General features: G+C 42.2%; 1 long non-coding RNA gene across 1 annotated transcript; it reads left to right on the top strand.

Moving 5' to 3' along the window:
* Positions 1-1,015: 1,015 nt before the first annotated feature.
* LOC135365930 (uncharacterized) lies at positions 1,016-3,629 on the top strand. The gene is made up of 3 exons (XR_010414020.1): positions 1,016-1,237; positions 1,729-1,785; positions 3,551-3,629. It is a non-coding gene; the product is annotated as an uncharacterized LOC135365930 (long non-coding RNA).
* The last annotated feature ends 2,371 nt before the right edge of the window (positions 3,630-6,000 follow it).

Genomic DNA, 6,000 nt, shown 5'->3' with positions numbered 1-6,000 from the left:
AAAAAGAAACAGTTGAGCTTCGATGACAATTGGATTTGTTACTCTACTTCGCTTTGTTATGCAAAGGATACAGATATACTGAAAGGCAATAACAAACAAGTCTTCCTCTACGGACAAATATTTCTTCAATTGACGTTACGTGACACAGTCAACACAGCATCGAATCGACATTATAATTAAGTCGATCCACATACCGTGTGAGGACGACGATGAGGCAATGCTGATTTTGAGTTGGTGATATCCAAAGCGAACAGAAAGTCCAACAGTTCGCTGGATGCGAGGTTTGAGCGACGCCAAGTTCAAATCCCGCACCATTCTTACGTTTCCGATCACTACGATATTTCATTCTGAGACACTTAGTTTCATGTAATATACAGGGTGTTCAAAATTAAGCTGTCACTAGCACTTTATAAATAGGCGAACCAAAGAAAACTGGTGCTACTTTTTCTGTTCCTTGAGTAAGAATCAGGTGCTACATAATTAGCAGCACCTGTTTCCTACTCAAGGAACAGAAAAAATAGCACCAGTTTTCTTTGGTTCGCCTGTTTATAAAGTGCTAGTGAAAGCTTAATTTGGAACACCCTGTATTTAAAGGTTTCCCCCTACATTACGCTTCTCTCCATTGAATATCAGATACGTCACCAACAATTGTATCCACCTGAAAAGATAGTTACGTTATTTCAACCTGCGGCACCCATTTGTCTTGCCTATGCTTTCTATGTGTTATTGGTGGAATCCGTGACTTCCATTTTCTCAATACTTGCTATTTTATTGTTTCGTGCTGTGCTCGACTGAACATGTAGGTGCAGTATGCTATCGTGCATTTTATTGATCGAAATGAAATCGAGGTCGTGTCGTCTTCCTGGCTGTCAGGAGACGTATGCAGGTGGCATGACCTACCCACCCATAAAGTGGAAGGACTGATTCGAAAAGCCGCCCCCCCCCCCCAGGAAGCCATTCGCGTTAATGGACCATTGAGTATGTATATTAACAGACACACATAATCGTTTTAAACGTTAAACGTTTTATTTATTAATATAGCTGCACGCATGTGCCAATGGCTCACTGGCCTGTATTCTTACCTCACAATGGTGCAAGCAAAAGCTGCCACCTTCTCAATACACATCCGAGTAAAATGCTTCGAATGAGCTGCACCTGAAGCGACCTCGTTGTCCCATAGTCATGGACAGCAGCGAAGATGAGCTCCCACCAGTTGTGGACACCTTTCTGCGAAAAGGTATGTTTTACATTCTCTCTGCGCGGCATTCTTGTACCCGAAAGCTAGGTTAGCTTGCCTAGCCTAGAAAGCTTGGTTTCGAAAAACCACATATTTCTGCTACCAAAGGTGTACCACATGAAACGCACTAGTTACGAATTCAGGAGCACCTGCCAATAGTAGGGGTAACAAACAAGGGGCTGCTGGTGGAAGCTAGTCAGTCACGTTTATTTAATGAAAAACAGTCTGGGGGTAGATAAACCTCTGGCTACAAAGACTTGCAATATGCAGATTATGTGTCCATCAGCAGTACGCGTCCATCACTGAGTGTGACACAGCAAGGATCGCAAAGGAGTTGTATGTATAAAGTGCTAACGCAGACTAAAACGATTGTAGTCATCTAGGGGCACTTCTTATTCAAGGAAGCCTGTGCATTGAAGCAGTGAACTTCTTCCTACGCACTAGCTTGCAGTCCAATATGTAATGTGAAGTTTGCCTTCCCGTGATCACAGCTGCTGCCGCGCAGGTCACTGCGTCGCAAGCTCAAGGACTTGCGTTGCAACAGCGTGGTAAGCACAACGATTTACGTATATTGTTCGTATGTAGAGAATGATTTATCCTACGTTTTAACAATTATTATAAAAACAACAAACTGGCACCTCATTGATATGTCCGATTGGGCTCTCTCCGAACTTTTTCTCCGGAGAGTATGTGTATCTTGTATACCAACACAGCTGCCCTGTATAGTTGCTAACCCGGTATAAGAGAAGTATAGTCATGGAATCAGCAATCTCCCCTGTCATGCTTTTAAATGGTGCACACCACAGTAGTGACACACCTTCCATTGCGTCTCATTGAGTCCAAATTTACCTGCCGTCGTTGACCTGCAGCAGACGTAGTATAAGAGTATCTCATCGTGGCTGATCAGAGCAGCGAACATATAGGGGTGGGACAGGCGACGAAAACAACTTGCGTGAGATTTCAATAGCAATTATGTGATCACTAACTAGGAAAGCTGCATGTAGGCTAATCCAACCGAAGCCACCTATGTGGATCAGCCTAGGTGTAGCTCGTCCCCTTGATCTTTCCCTGAGAAACAAAAACAAAATTGTGCATTTTCTTGGGGGTGTGCATATAGGCTATAATAATTTTTATGAGAATTTTGTTTCCTTAATCATTCGGAGTGCATCGAAGATGGCCTAAAGATGAAAAAATGTCGTTCGTTTCATGCGCCTTTTGACATGATGTTTCTGTGGCTCTTTTGTCTCGAGTTAGCGGGGAAGGGTTGATGTAGCTTTCGGAAGGGCATATGGAAGGGTAAAAAAATATATGACGTGATGAAAGCTTACAAGCAGAGCACCTGCTGGGCTGCGGTTCACGGTCACTTTTCGAACAGTTAGGCCATTCTCACAAAAGCCTGATTTTTTTAGGCTGACTGCAGCACAACAATGAATAATAAAATTGTTAGAGCGAAAATCAGACATCGCGCCTCCCAACTCTCAACTGGTGAATGGTTCCGATAACCAACATCACCTTTTCGCAAATGAATTGCAACATTAGCAGGCCAAAATGGGGTTTCTTTTAGAGCTTCGTGACAATAGCAAATTTGTAACGTGTTCCCTACCACTGTGAGTACATCCACCTAAAAGGTGGAAATTTGTTATTCATGTCTCTTCATGCTGTGCGTAATGAATTGCAAAGTGTCAACGACAAGTCTCCAAGAACTTCCACATGTTCCGTATGGCACTGTGGCAGCAAACTCACCTGCTCACAAGTCTAGTGCCTCTGCAGAGCAAAGTTTCAGACACACAGCAATTCATTTCCCAACGATGAGCAAGAAGTGAATAACTTTGAAAGGCTACTCACTGTTGAGAACGAAAAGCAGTTGGTAAGTAGAGGCAGGGTGCTTTCATTTGATGAGTGAGTCAAGGTGACAAGTAGAAGTGAGGTGTAGGCTTGTTTTTACAGGAGTTTATTATGCTGTGTGGATAACGTTACATGTCTGAATGTCCATGTGGTATATGCCATAGGTGCAGGCCAACTGGTGTACAAACTCCACAATGTGAAAATCCTGGATCCGGACACATCTAGAGAGAGAGGAGGGAACTTTGACCTGTCCCTTTTGTTTTGTCCCGACTAAGGCTTTTCGCCATTATCGATGCGCCCATTGGTGTTGCCGTGCACTGTTCATGAAAAGAAATACGGTGCCCAGGGCATGGTATTCAGTCGAGCGAATTATGAAATTGCCAGGAAAGTCTGTATCATCTGGCTGTTCAGAGGCTGCGCACATACTGATGTATTTTTTGTTGCTAACATGAGCATTACTTTTTGCAGTTACAGGAACTCACACTGCTTGAAGGCCACTCAGTGAAATGTGCAGTCCGAAGGATATTGGCCCACAGACGAGCTAGCCCAGCTACACAGTTGGAAACAGGGAAAGGTAACAGAAACGGAAACGGATATCGCGCAGTTAGAGTACCTGAAACTGAGACGGAAACGACAATAATTTACGGTAATAATTCGGGTACCGCAAGACTCAAATTTTTGCAATTTTTCACTGTATCACGCAGGTAAATTTATGAAATAAGCCTCAATGAAGCAAATTAAAATTAACTGAACAACTAAAACTAAAATGAACTATCAGACTGGAGCATATAAGTAACTAGTATACAGTAAATAGTCCTTATACGCTGATGGTGACTTGGAAGTTGCAAGCGTGAGTAACATTCCTGGAAACCATGTTCATATTAGCTGTTCACAGAAATCACGTACGTACATGTTTATTTTGAATAAACGCTGTCTCTTGTATGCAACTATTCATGTACCCCTGATGTCCTCGAAATACACTTCAGAACGTAGAGGGATTAAGTTTTGTCACGATATCGATGTTCTTTTTTTAGTGAAAAAAAAAACAAAAACAAAACAAAACAGAAATAATGAAAACAAAGAGGGGGCTGGAGGTCGGGCGGTACCGAAGGTAGGAAAGTAGGAAAGGGAAACTCAGGTTCCTTGCGCTCACTTTCACAGACATCCTTTTGTGCAAGCATAGAGAGTTATAATAAGAACGATTTTAGAACTGTATTCTATTTAAGTGTAGAGAGCATAGGTTGCACACCGTACATGTGCTGGAGGTAAACAACTTTCCACATGGCGCTGTAGTTTAGCATGCTTTGGGTGCTACATCTTCTACATCATGTGTGTATTTTTTTCATTTCAGCCTTTCCCTGTAAGTATGCCTGCTTGTCACACTTCACCTACACACGCAGTTATTTTTTTTAGTGTGTTGATTAACACGTGCATCATATGATGATAATGATCATGATGATTCCGGTTTTTATGGCGCACAGACAACTAAGGTCATAGTCCTCCAAAACTGTGGTGAAATTATGACTAATTAAATATGTGCGTGAACAATGATAGGGATGTGATCAGTTAAACTTCTATGCGATGTTCAGTAAAAACTTCTTGACAAATACATAAAATAGCTATACAAAATTACACGAGATTGACTATCCCGGTGTCTTTCAAGAAGTTAAAAATGCTGTTAAAAGGGACGACAGCCTCATCACCCAGCAGAAGGGCTGGGTGAAGAGGTAAATAGTGTGTATAAAACTGTCTAAAGTGATGTCTACGATGGGCCTCATGGTGCGGACATGAAATGAGTAAATGTATAACGGAGAGAAGTTCACCACAGTGCTCGCACTGAGGTGGCTCCTCTCCACGAAGTAAAAACCCATGAGTGATGAATGTATGTCCTATGCGTAACCTTGTTAATATGACACTTTGAAAACGATTTTCTGGACGCTCTCCATGATGTTGAATGTTCGGTTTATTCAAATGAAGCTTGTTATGCGTTTGGCTGTTCCAGAAATTTTTGCCAGTTTACATGAATTGACTGCTTTAGTGAAGATACAATATCATGTAAGGGTAATTCAGAGGGGGTTATATCATTTGAAGCGGCAGCTGCAGCAGCCTGGTCTGCTAATTAATTGCCCTGTATGCCAACGTGGCTGGGTAGGCAGCATAAGATTACAGAACATCCTTTCTTCTTGATCGTGTGGGCTATGTATTGTGCTCGCAGCACAAGAAAATTCTTCTGCTTGTGTATGCTACAGATAGCATTAAGGGAACTCAGGGAATCCGTGCACACAACTGCTGATTTTATGCAGCCTTGAAGAATGTACTTCAGTGCAAGGATAATAGCATACATTTCTGCTGTAAAGCTGGATGCAATGTTTTTTATACGGTGTGATCTTGTGCATGTTCCAGAGACCATGGCACACGTTACTCCTGCACTAGACCCATACTTACTTTGACCCATCGGTGTACACCTCATCGTGATTCCCAAAGCTTTGTTTCAAATATTCAAACTCTTGTTGCAGTATAGGCATCGCAGTGTTATGTTTGCTGTATTTCATAAGTGTAGTGTCAGATCTCACAGGTGGTTCCCAGGGTGGGATCCTCTTACTACGTTGTGCAACCAGATACTTGCAATAAGAGAAATTGTGAGACTCACTCTCATTTGCAAGACGCATACAGGATGGTGGAACAACTGAGCGTTTGTTAGTGAAGAACTGTTCAAACCGTGTGCTTGTAACACACGGCAGTGCAGGGTGTTGAGGATGACTTCTTATTCTTAATGTGTAAGATGCCCCAAGATAAAATCTACGTCTCGTCAAAGAGTATTCATGAGTTTCAACATACAAACTTTCAACTGGTGAGGTTCTAAAAGCACCAGTTATCAGCCGAAGTCCTTGATGATGTACAGGATCCAGTATTTTTAA

This window comes from Ornithodoros turicata, chromosome 8, assembly GCF_037126465.1.
Source record: "Ornithodoros turicata isolate Travis chromosome 8, ASM3712646v1, whole genome shotgun sequence".
Taxonomy (NCBI): domain Eukaryota; kingdom Metazoa; phylum Arthropoda; class Arachnida; order Ixodida; family Argasidae; genus Ornithodoros; species Ornithodoros turicata.
This window is presented reverse-complemented; position numbering and strand designations above follow the sequence as displayed.